Here is a 14,412-nt window from a genome sequence, read left to right as displayed (position 1 = left end):
ATGTGGTCATGAAACCCACATGCCAACTTATAAGTAAATATGAATACCAACTTGGACCACATGTTAATCATATTAGTATATATCTCATGAATTAAATCATTTACAAAAGAAAATTCTGCCCCATGCAACTGTATTGACGGTTATATGTATGAAATACATCATGATTGCATGCCATGAAATTGTGTAATTATCTTCATGGTATATCATATATGTCATACATGTCCATAACCATTCAGAGAGTGAATAATATTCCATATAATTCAAATACATGTTGAATTAATAATTATGATGTTAATAACTATGCACCAAAATTCAGTGATCCTTGACTCCATTAATTCAACATATTAAATTATTCACCATATTACCAATAATTATCACATAAGCCATACGTGTTTATGTCATAAATCGTTAAAAGAGATGAATAGAAATACGTATCTGTTAATATGAGACCAAGAATATCCTTCATTCCTTCAATCCATGATTCACAGAATCCCAAAGTCAACCAAACATCCATGAAAATCATATCTTTTCTTTCAAAACTTCACAGATTCCCCGGTCTTGATTCTTGTAGAAAATACTTTATTAAATTGTTGGGGAAATATGTGTTTTAGTGGGTAAAGAATCAACAACCGGATTGATACTAGAATCGTGTGAACACTTTCTTAATAGAGTATTTCGACTCACTTGATCACGGGTTACACGAAATCACTATTATGATAAGAATAGTATGAACAATCGTCTTGACCAAAAGATAATTGTTCCTTGCAATTGTAGATTGCATAAATCTGAAATTTTTGTGTTGAAAGTGTGTTAGACATGTTCAAAATCTAGAACATGTATAAAGTGTCTAACTCTTCATATGAAAATGAATCCATATATTTATAATGGGTCAAAAGATGTCTTTAAAGAGTCACACCTTTTCGTATGAACCCATATAATGCTTGAAATGTCACACCCATGTATTTGTGCTTAAACAAGTCCAAATACATGAAAAAACTGTTCATAAATGTCCTGGAACAACCCCAAAACGTTTGGGGATCAAATGCACCTTTTGGGTAAAAATGGCACCTTTTCAGCGTCCATGTGTTAAGCCACGCTGCGGCCTAGGGACCTGCGCCGCGGCTTAACAAAGACACAAGCACCAATAGCAAGCAACACCCTCGACCTGGACGCAGCGCCTTAAGGCGCGCCGCGCCCCTCCCAGCCGCGTCGCGGCTTAATGCTGCAGTTTTACGCGATGTGGTTCGGTGCGTTTGGTCTTGCAAGTCCCGTTTCGCATTTCTAATGTTCCAAACATTATTTCCAAGCTCACTATCATAACCTCAAACCATTTTATACTTTATGAACATGTACTCCACACTCCTAAATCCGTGTAGCGTTTCAATGGTTCGATCACTTTCAACTTAGCAATCCAATCAACTAAAATGACGTTAGATCATGCTAAAATCACCAACAGCTTATACTTTGTGGTACCATCCTGCTCTCCCCTACTGTAATACTGCAATATCCCAATATTATTGTTTCACTATATATATTCCTAACTTATTCAACAACAAAAGCTTAATGACACAATCAGATAATTGTACTTGTTAAAGGAGACGGGTCAAAAAGGTTAAAACTGCAAAGTACATCAAACTAATTTAATCCTAATAATTCAAACACCGTGTGTTGATATTTTCTATACCTCTCAAATGAGACCCATACTCTTCAAATTTGGGTCAACTGGGTCTTGAGAAAATTAGGTCTGACAATGTAAACCAAAACTTAAAAAAGTCTAATCAATTTTCCCTAAACCCTATTGGGTCCTATACAAAATATAAAGGAACATGTTAAGTGGGTATCAATTCCTAAAGCTCAATAAATATGAATGAGTCTTGTGAATGGGTCAAATGGGTCGAGCATAGAGATCTAACAAGTTTCATCTGTCGAATGTAATCATAAATGTATAATCAAATTTAAAAGTATAAACGTAAAATGTAAATATAACCGTAAAACGTAATCATAAATGTAAAAATTAAAAGTAAAAGTATATGACCCGTTTGGACTCATTTGACATATGACCCGTTGCAACCCGTTACCCAATCTGACCCAACCTGAACCATTTGGACCCGTTTAAAAATCTAACCCGTTTGACCCATGACCCATTTCAATCCAAAACCGTTTTACCCGTTACCTGAATAGACCCAATCTGATCCGTTTGCCAGGTATAATAGTCTCTAAACAAATGAGATTACATTTAAACAATCTGACTGCCAGACTAATTAACCATTTTAAATGTTCAAATTACTAGTTACTATTAATTTAAGTGCCTTTAAATTACCTCTTATGATGTTAATAATTTAGGATTAACTGACCTGCGTGGAAGTGAAGATACATTGCGGGGTAATAGGATATAGGCAAGCTTTGCAGCATCCTCATTACAGTTGATGACATGATTAAAGCACAAATATAGACCATATGCAAATTCGTTTTCAAATACATAAATATGAACATCCACTAAGAATTTAAGGTCAGTGGTTACAAAGACGCCATGTTGATACATCTCAGCTGCACCTTTTAACTACGTATGGGTGATGGTGACATCAGGGCTCAGCAACTATCCAGCATTTATGGATACCATGTTCAAACCTCTGTCCATGGCTAGAGCCCATGCTGTTTTCTCCACCAATGTTTTTGATGGCGCATGCCATAACTGACGGTTTCCTCTTATATGTTAATATATATTATGCATCTAGAACAAAATAATTATTTAGTTACCAACATGAGCTCCTACATGGCTATATAAGTTGATGCATTCAATTATTTGATTATTTAGGGAATCAGGGTAGTAACTAGGCGTCCTATTAATTTTATGGACCTACAACCGGTGTTGTAAAAAACCCAATTACTCGCCGATTAATCCTCGATTAATCATTTTTAGGATAAATCCGTTCAAATTTCTAAAATCCGTTTAATTAAACGGTCAAGGTCAATTGATGAATCAAAATCAAATTCGGTACTCAAAGTCGGTCAAAGTAAAAAATGGTTAATATTTTAACATGAATTTAAACTATAATTTTATAGTTTGAAGCAAAATGAACAATTTTAGACAATTATGTTATAAATTATCTTTATATTTATGGTTTTTTTCTATAGTTACACATATAATTTTTAAAATTTAATATTTAAATGTATACAGTACAATTTGATTAATCTCCGATTAATCCTCGAAGTACCGATTAATCCTTCCAAAGTCCCGACCGATTAATCCCCGAATAGCGATTTTTGCAACCTAACAAAGAAAAATTGACCTTTTATATAAGAAAGTTTTTCTTATTATATAATAAGTTCAATAATATAGAAAAAGCGTCATAAGTATTAGCTGATCATAATAACAGTTGGAAAAACATAATATCAAACCAAATAGTTATATATATTAATATCTTTTTTATAACTTTTAAATCCTTAATAAATAAAATAAATGGCCCTAGATACTTAATGATGGACTACATATTTTGGGGATATTGAGCCCTGTGCAATTGCACAATTTGCACGCCCCAATATCAAGCCCTTGTAGCAACTAGTTCTTGATAGGCACTTTCATATAACATTAATACATATAAGGTGCCAAAATTTATATGTGAGTCACTAAACGAATCCATACCTTATTTTTCTTACAAAAGGTAATATCGCTCCAGTGTCTTTTATCAATATCAGGTGATGAAGTTATGCCACTGGGATCTCTCCAAATTATGTGTGATGACCCGAAAAATTTCGACTTATTTAAACCAATTCTCTATACGATTTATTATTTTGACACGTTAAACAAAGTCTGTTAGATTGAGTCTCAAAATTTTAGAACTGTTTCAAATATTCAATTACCTTTGTCTACTCTCGGTGATTCATGAACAATTATATGTATGTATATATATATATATATTATAAGATGTACAAGTAAAAAAATGACTTTCCTTGTACTAGCTATTATGTATGAACTTAACGGGTAGGTAATACCCTAGAAATAATTATAAAATGCTAATAAGAAGAAAAGACTTTTATAATAATTGGTTCATATTATTAATATGCTACGATTAACTATTGACAACTCATTTTACCTATAATATTCTATATGATTAAATTATCTCTGTTGTGTTTATTGAAGAAACATGTCTCAAATGTCGGATGCTGAGTTTGAGGAACTAGTCGAGAAACGTGTGAATGAAAGAATTGCTGCAGCCGAGGCAGCAAAAGCAGCAGCCGAAGCAGCAGCCAAAGCAGCAGCCGTAAACACAAATTCATGAAACGGATGCTCATACAAAACTTTTCAAGGATGCAAACCACAGACGTTTAGTGGGACCGAGGGACGAGTCGGTCTAACCCGATGGTTTGAAAAGATGGATTCTGTTTTCAAAATCAGTAATTGTGCGGACGGAGACAAGTCAAAGTATGCTTCGTGCACGTTGCAAGACGGTGCACTTACTTGGTGGAATAATTATGCTAAAGCAGAAGGAGTAGATACGGCATATGATATCTCTTGGGAAGAACTGAAAAAGATGCTAATCGAGGAGTACTGTCCTCGAAACGAGATCAGAAAAATGAAATCTGAGTTACGTAATCTGAAAGTTTTCGGCGCGAATCTCAATAACTATGAAAAGCGTTTCATGGAACTAGCCTTATTTTGTCCCGAATTGGTGCCAAACGAGAAACGAAAAATAGAAATGTATATTGACAGTTTATCGATCAATATCAAAGGAAATGTTACATCGTCCAAACCGAATACGATGCAGGAAGCCATGACAATGGCACACCAACTCATGGACCAGATCACAGAGAGTTCGATTAAGGCACCAATTACCGAAGTCAATACAACTGAAGGAAAGAGGAAATGGGAAGACTATAAGGGCAAAAGTACTCACCTGAAGAAGCAAGAAACTTTTAAAGGTAAACAAGATGGGGCAACTGCTAGTCCAAACTGTAAGGGACCCCATCCGTTCTGCAAAAGATGTTACACACATCATGCAGGTTATTGCCAAGTGGTCTGTGATAAGTGCAACAAGAAAGGACATGTGGCGAAAGATTGTTATGCCACCGTTTCTGAAGTAAAGACAAAATCGACCGATTTCAAGAAATGTTTTGGATGCGGGAAGTCTGGTTACTTTATAAATCAATGCCCTGATAAGGAGAAGAACAAAGAACCCGCACGTGGGAGGGCATTTAATGTTAGTACCAGTGAAGCACGTGAGGATCCTAATCTTGTCACGGGTACGTTTACCGTTAACAATCAACTAGCTTCTATTATGTTTGATACGGGTGCTGATAGAAGTTATATGTGTAAAGACTTTAGTTCTAAACTAAAATGTGCATCATTGCCTCTAGACGATAAATATACTATTGAATTAGCTAATGGTAATCTGATAAAAGCCGATAAAATTTGCCATGGTTGCGAAATAAATCTCGCTGGTGAAACCTTCAAAATCGATTTGATACCCGTAGAATTAGGAAGTTTTGACGTAATCGTTGGCATGGACTGGATGTCCAAAACAAGAGCGGAAGTTGTTTGCGCTGAGAAAGCGATCCGCATCCCTCGAAAGGATGAAATGTCATTAATGATTTATGGGGAGAAGAGCAACTCGAAGCTGAACCTTATCAGCTGTATGAAGGCTCAAAAACTTATAAGAAAAGGTTGTTATGCTATTCTGGCACACGTAAAGAAGATCGATACTGAAGAAAGAAGCATTGATGACATGCCGGTTGTAAGAGAATATCCCGGAGTATTTCCAGAAGAATTACCGGGGCTACCTCCACACAGATGTGTAGAATTCCAGATTGATCTCATACCAGGAGCTGCACCTGTAGCCCGATCTCCATATAGACTTGCACCTTCAGAAATGCAAGAATTACAAAACTAGTTGCAAGAATTATCAGACCGTGGATTTATTCATCCCAGTTTTTCACCATGGGGTGCTCCTATTCTGTTCGTCAAGAAGAAGGATGGATCTATGAGAATGTGCATAGATTACCGAGAATTAAACAAATTAACGATCAAGAATCGGTACCCATTACCGAGGATTGATGATTTGTTTGATCAATTTCAAGGATCAAGTATTTATTCTAAGATTGATCTACGCTCCGGATATCATCAGCTGAGAGTGAAGGAAGAAGATATTCCTAAAACCGCGTTCAGAACCCGTTACGGTTACTATGAATTTTTAGTCATGCCTTTTAGATTGACTAATGCTCCAGCTGTGATGACCCGGGAATTTCCGACCAAATTTAAACTTGATCTTAAGCTGAACCCAACACGATAAGAAAAGTCTGTAAGGTTGAGTCTCAAAAAGTTTGAACTGTTTCATATATTCATTTGACCTTTGATTACTCCCGACGATTCACGAACAACTATTTGTAAATAAATACATATATATTTAAAATATATATATATATATATATATATATATATATATATATATATATATATATATATATATATATATATAAATACATATATTAATTTGAAATATAATTTGAAATATTATATCATTTAGTTATTAGAATTAATTTTGTAAAATAAAATAATATAAGATATAATAAAATTTATTATTAAAATAAATCTATATATAGATATAAAAGTTTATTGAATATATTTATTAATTAATTGTAATACTCGGTTGACATTTCGTTGGTGTTCATATAGATCTAATACGAAATTATGGAAATTTAGAATAAATGTTAGTCCGTAATAAATGACGGTTAATTTTAATGCACGTATTAATTTTTAATTATTATTATATTATTATTAATTTGATGTTATTTTGTTTTCTTCAACATATATATATGTATGTATGTACGTTCAGAGATAGATAGATAGAGACTGCAAACAACCACAGCCATCACCCACACAATTCTTTTTCATCTGTATATTATTATTATTTATTTATTATATACCTTAATCGTTTCAATGATCACAAAACATGATAGCAAACTTTACTATTTCCTTTTTCTGTTTACTATTCTCCTTTTGACAAACATACAAATCATTGAGTTATTTTTGTTATTTCTCAGCATTATAATATATATAGACATATGACATCTGTATATACATGCATAATCCCTTCTTTTATTTAGATTCTACAAATCATACTCCCACAAACACAAACCTAGACACTGCATTTTTTCTTCCTTCTCTACTTTATTGACCGAGACATATACATACATTCTGTTCTTGAGTGATTGATGTTGCAGCTGCTACTTGCCCTTTGTTTGCAGCCCACACACCACAACAAACCATCACCAATATTATTACACCACCCGACACCATAAGCCATCGACAACCATCATTCACTGTGATTAACTACCACCTATTAACACCACCACCTATTGCCTTAAAACCACCTTCAAACCATGAAAACCCACTTCCATCACCTTTGACTACTTTACATCACCACCATCCGTCTACAACCCGGACCACCATCCACCACCGAGGCTCTAATCACCACCTTGTTCACCATTAATTAACAACCGTATCCCTGCCATAACCACCTTCAAACACTGCCGTTGCTACAATAGTTTACTTCTGCGACTATATTCCGTTTTATAAATTGATCGAACAAATGAAACAAGGATGCTGCAGCTATAATACTTCCATCTGTTCGGAAGTCCTAACCAAGACCACTTATGATTTTATGTTTCCATTTTTTTGTTGTTGATCAAACAACCATCGAACACCACCATCGCTTGCTCACTGTTGCTGTTGTTTCATCACTAGAAATGCCACAATAACCACCGGAGCACCACCACTAGGTACAATTATAAATTCCAAATTCTTTCTTCGTTGTTACTGTAGCTACTGCAGATGATAATCTGTCCGATATATTTGTTTTAAACATATCCATAACCACCATCTCACAATCACCATAACCATCCTTCACCACCTTCAACTACCGACCCCCCAAGACACCACATCACCTGCTGCGATACTTCTATTTTTTGTTCAAATTCAAATCCATAAAATAGCTGCCATTCTGCTATTTCGATTTCTTTTTCTTTTCTGATTTAGCGAAGATGGAGGAGAATAACGATGATGATGTATGTAATGATCATATATGGATGATGATAATGGAAGATAAGATGATGATGATGATGTAGATAATCACATGATGATGATCATGATGATAAGTATGAACGTTATGATGATTGGTAATAATATAAAAGTAACGATGATGATTAAGAATGATGAGGGCTATGGATGTTTCTTGATATTCTTGGTCAAACCCCACAAATAATGTTAACTTTCCAGATTTTTTTTTTTAAATTCACGAGCCATACAAATAAATTAAAACTAGACTTGGGCCGTATATAATTATTTACATAAATGGGTTTTGAGTTGGGCCGTGTTGGTTTATGTAGTTGGGCCGAGATAACATATATTTTTTACTTGGGCCGTTTGTGTTGTTGGCCCGATACCCACTTTGTGACTGCTACTAACGCGAGATAGATGATGATGGTGATTTGTATTTTGATGGTTGATGACAAGATGAAATGTTTGGGAAACGGGTTATATAGTTGTAAATTCGGGTTTAAATCAGAAAAACATAGCGGATCAGGTGGTCAGGAACGTTTGAGTTTAATCAAGAGGTCGCGGGTTCGAGTCTAGGCAGTGGCATTTTATTTTTTAAAAGCTTGTTTCTTCAAAGGTTGTATTCCAAAATTTTATTTGTATTATTAATATTATTATTATTAGTATTATTACTAGATAATTTATTATTATTAACAAAATTATATCCTAATTATTATAATTTTCATTAAACGTTATTAGTATTATCATTACAAACATTATTATTATTATTACTATCTTTATCATTAATATTAAAATTATCATTATTATTATTATTAGAATTACCATAATTTTTATCATAATTAGTATTATTTTATCATTATTATTATTAGTACTATTAATATATCAAATATAGATTTTCTATATAAAAATATATTTATGACATAAAACCTAATCATATTAATGCTTTTGTAATAAATGTTAATTATCTATATAAAGATAAATATATCTAATTAAGTTATTAATAAAACACATGATATAAAATAACAAATAAAATCACTAATAATATATATATTTGTTCGATTACCATTACATGTATTAATATACATGGTTGAATAATAGGTTCGTGAATCCAAGGCCAACCCTGCATTGTTCAGTATCGTCGTATGCATATTTTTACTACAAAATATCGTATTGTGAGTTCATTTGATTCTCTTTTACTCTTTACATTTTTGGGACTGAGAATACATGCGCTACTTTTACAACTGCTTTATTAAATGTTTTTGAAATACATTTTGAACTGCGAATACATGAAATGCTTTTATAAATGTGTGACGAGATAGACACGAGCAAAACATTCCTCGAATGAATTATGTGGACGTGATAATTGCCACCATTGAATTATGTGGACGTGATAATTGCCACAATTGATATGAATATTTTTCCCGTGATTATTATTGCTTGGTAACCTAAGAATTAGGGAACATCACTAATTTTGAGAATTAGTGCACGCCTAATTGACGCGAATCCTAAAGGTAGCTACCAGGTTTAACACCCCCACCCAGAATGTTCACTAGACGGAAGAGCTAGTGGGCGTGGTGTTTAGTACTTCGAGGTTTATATATTATACAGATGAGATGTTCTGTTTTTGGGGATATTATTTATGCGCATTATATGTTAAGGTCGGTTACCAAGCCAAGCAATGAATGAAAAGTGAATGTTATGTATCGAGAGAATGATTTTATACACAGGTTATGTGTATGATATTTTTGTACACGAGATATGTGTACGGTTACTAGGATTTATGAAAATGATTTTGTACACGAGATAGGTGTACTATATTTAAATTTTGTGGTCTATCAAAATGATGAATTTTATTGTTTTATGATAAACCTATGAACTCACCAACCTTTTGGTTGACACTCGAAATCATGTTTATTCTCAGGTATGAAAGAAGTCTTCCGCTGTGCAATTGCTCATTTTAAAGATATTACTTGGAGTCATTCATGACATATTTCAAAAGACGTTGCATTCGAGTCGTTGAGTTCATCAAGATTATTATTAAGTCAATTATAGTTAGATATATTATAAAATGGTATGCATGCCGTCATCTTTCGATGTAATGAAAGATTGTCTTTTCAGAAACGAATGTAATGTTTGTAAAATGTATCATATAGAGGTCAAGTACCTCGCGATGAAATCAACTGTTGTGAATTGTTTATAATCAATATGGACTTCGTCCGGATGAATTAGGACGGGTCTCTACAGTTGGTATCAGAGCTGGTATAACGCCGTCCATGTGCGGCGGGTTAGTCGTAAAGGAGGTTCTCACAGTGTTACCTGTGACGAAGCATTGGCTCTTACTCCTTGCGATCCCTTATGAGGGTTGGCAGTAGCCAAGAGGCATGCCCTAAAATCAGTAACTGAGGTACACTCAGTGGTCACCAGGCGGTTAGCTGGGAAGGCACTGGGTGGGACGGTGGTTGTCCCCAACTGTTCTACAGTTGGTATCAGAGCGGTGGTCTTAGCGAACCAGGTCTTGCATTAGTGTGTCTAACTGATAGTTGTTTCGATGCATTAGTGGGTCTGGACTTCGACCGTGTCTGCATGTCAAAAGTTTTGCTTATCATTAGTGTCAAAAATTAATTGCTTATCATCCTTAAAGCCTAGACACGTCTTACTGCCTCTATTGCATAGACAGTGTATAGATAAATTCATATCTTAGCGTATCTACTAATCCATATCTTAGCGTACCTGTTAATGTAAACTTTGTCTGTCGTATTCCGTAGATTCCTCCTTAACTTATGGGATTTTAGTATTATATATGCATATGTAAATTATGTATTGCAGGGTACTGATCTACATCCTATAATCTATTTCTCATCGAAAAATCCTTCATCTAATCGTACGAGATGAATTCCTCCACCAGTTTGAGTCCCTCAGATTTCGATAGCTATTCCGATAGTTATTCCGACAGCTATTCCGACATGGATATTCACCTAAGCTCAGAAAGCGGTGTCACCAGGATGAATCAATAAATCAGCCATACCCAATTCATCTGATGGGTTCGTAGTCGATTTAATCAACGGAGACGCAAAGAAGGCGATCTTTTTCACCAACCGAATTTACCTCTTGGCGATGAACCGGAAGCACTTACCGGAGAACCTATCCGAAACACCATTTTCAGCCTCATTTCCAGAATAGTTTGACACGATTATATTCTGTCCACAATTCAAAATCTTATTCAAATGCTCGTCCCGACCGACAATCATCCTAGAATAATAGAAGAAGTCAACGAACTTCGCGCTCGAATAATCAATTTGGAGAATATGGTGCAAAATTTACCAGCTTCGGCAACATCACCGGCACCAACAGTACCATCAATAACAGCACCAGTACCGTCAACAATCCATGCCTCGATGTATCATTCTATACCTCGAGTATAATCATCGTTCTACGTGACGTTCTACATCATTTATCTTCGTTCTACATGACGATTTTGTAATCTCTAATGTTTTAGATTTTATATATTCTTATTCTAACGATAAATCAAATGAGTTTAATATCATATTGACTCATTAAATCCATGATTACATCTGAAGGAAATATATATGTATATATGTTTTCATAAAGATTGTAATTAAAAATTCTTTTGTACAAACTGTTAATGGTGAAAATATTTTAACGGGTAGGTAATACCCGAGAAATATTTAGATTTCACATTAATAAGTTACACTGTACATACTTTCCATCTGATTCAACAGTCATTTACTATCCTACCTATATCCACCGATATACGAATCCGTTCACCGCAGAATAACTATTTTCATCCAATTTCATATTTGAATTTTGATTTATCAGAATCCAACAAGTGGCATAATGAAGAAAACATTGGACAAAATAAAATTTGTTAGAAATAAACAAATTAACTATGAGAAATTTTGTTAAGAATCCACGCTAACTGTTCCTAGCTAACTGTTAATTCCGTATTACCATTTATTTATCGCAATTTATTTATCGCAATTTATTTATCGCATTTTATTTATCGCAATTTTAATTCTCGCAATTTTATTTATCGTCATTTAATTTCTATTATTTATTTTACGCACTTTAAATATCGGGACACGTATACAAGGTTTTGACATATCATATCGACACATCTATATATATTATTTGGAATAACCATAGACACTCTATATGCAGTAATGTTGGAGTTAGCTATACAGGGTTGAGGTTGATTCTACAATAATATATATACTTTGAGTTGTGATCGAGTCTGAGACATGTACACGGGTCACGATACTTATTAATTAATTCGAATATTATATATTAAACTATATATGAATGATTGGACTGTTAACTGTGAACTATCGACTGTGGACGAATAATATTGGACAATTAAAATGAATTAAAATACTGATTATAACATATGAAATAAATAGTTCTTCAAGTTTGCCACTTGATTTCATCTTAAACCTCATTTGAATCTTGACGATTCCAATCCGTGTTCAAATTTTCATGATTCTTAAAAAAAATCTCAATCAAGAGAATGAACCGACCGCACTTCATCAACGGAAGGAAAGATTTATGCATATATTTATGCACCTGAAAAACTCTCGGAAACTGAGTAAACGTTTAACAAGTAGTTATGCTAATTCCTTTAGTGTTATTATTACCCAAAATAACTTTGCAGTTCTTTTTCAAAGTAGCAAATTTTGTCATAGCTCCAGCAAGTCAACTTTGACTTTTCGTTCGAAACAACCTTATTAACACCTTGATATATATGCGTGCTCTTTTATTGTTACCGGGGAACCTTTTATATTTCACCATATTACCGTCAGCGTTTAATCATCTAAAAACACAATTCTCTTGAAACCATCTCGGATTAATAACTGATGATTCAGATATGGTAGCATTAAATGCAGAGGAAACAACAAAATTATAGATGGTCTAAATGGCCAAGAGTATGATGATAAAGAATGGAGTGTTAGGAACGCTCGATAGAAAATTTGGTACTGAAAAACGGATTGAGCTAACCTTGAAGGAGACCAAGGTAAAATGCAAGGACCATACCATGTATACAAAGAATCCAGGTAATTTCGGATCCGATGAAACTTTCAACAAATACCTTGCTCCGAAGTCATGTTAGAATCTTGCGGAAAATTTTTCTTCGTTAACCTTAGAACTTAGAAATTCCAGAATATCATCATAAATATCTTCGATATTTATGAGGATATTTTCATTAATATTCTTGTCCAAAATTATCTACCTCTTCGTGTTTTCTGTATTTCATTATATTGGAAACTTATGTAAAATCTAAGTATAAATTATGAATGAATTGTGGAGAAGTGTTGGGAATTGAAGCATGGGTTAGTATAATATAATGGCGCTTGGCCAACGTGATTATATTACAGTAAGTCATGCTGAGTTTCTAATGAAACGTAATGATGGTTCACAGTAGATCATACCATCATCATGTGCCATGTTACATAACTCTTTCATTCTAATTAACCTCTGAACATATCAAGAAAATATATTCTTGATAGTTCTATTCTCAGTGATTCTGGTAAATTGACAAATCAAATCGTGCTATTACGTTCTTTCTTGATTAGAACATTAAGTTCATTCGAAACTCCATACTTACGAATTCTGGACCGTCACTCGCTTTAATAGAGGTCGAGAAGAGAAGAAAAAAAGGCAAAGAGCACCGAAACATAAGGGAAGATATAAAACTCGACAACAACCCTGAAATCACAAACCGTGTACATTAATACGAATAGCAATATAAAGACACGAGAGTATGATAAACACAATTACCCCAAGAGCGAAGTAGAAGTAAACAGATTCCTCTATTGGGAGTTGGAATGGAAGAATGATTGTTGCGATAGTCAGAATGAGGTTAAGAACCAGAGTTGGATTAAGCATTTTCACAATCTTTTGGATGTATGAACTAAGAGAGAAAGTATAGGAATGGTGAGAATAATAGAACAGAAGAGTTTAATTTATAATGGAAATATCAGACAGAGTAATCGAGGCAGATCACCGTATTTAATTATAGAGATCTTAATTTCCTTACTCGCTGAATAATCAAATCTTTTAGATTTTGAAGATCTTCTTTAAATCCCTTGAATTCCGGAATTCAATCAGGACAACGTCAAAAGTTAAGACGAAACTTTATTTATTCATTTTACTCTTTTGTGATAGCTTCATTCGTACTCTCCGAATAATCGAATCGTTTCATCTTCATTACTCAATAATGATAGAACTCTATTTATCAACTCATATTCGTCATGAAAACATTTTTATTGTTAGCCATGACCACCTCACTCAAATTTCGGGACGAAATTTCTTTAACGGGTAGGTACTGTGACGACCCGGGAATT

The 14,412-nt window shown here is 34.0% G+C and overlaps 1 pseudogene; it reads right to left on the bottom strand.

The window, feature by feature from the left end:
• Positions 1-1,446: 1,446 nt before the first annotated feature.
• LOC139853863 (cinnamoyl-CoA reductase-like SNL6) overlaps positions 1,447-14,412 on the bottom strand; it is a 30,622-nt pseudogene continuing 17,656 nt past the window's right edge.

Source organism: Rutidosis leptorrhynchoides, chromosome 6 (assembly GCF_046630445.1).
Source record: "Rutidosis leptorrhynchoides isolate AG116_Rl617_1_P2 chromosome 6, CSIRO_AGI_Rlap_v1, whole genome shotgun sequence".
In the NCBI taxonomy this organism is placed as follows: Eukaryota; Viridiplantae; Streptophyta; class Magnoliopsida; order Asterales; family Asteraceae; genus Rutidosis; species Rutidosis leptorrhynchoides.
The sequence above is the reverse complement of the archived record's forward strand: the minus strand, read 5'-3'. Positions and strand labels throughout refer to the sequence as shown.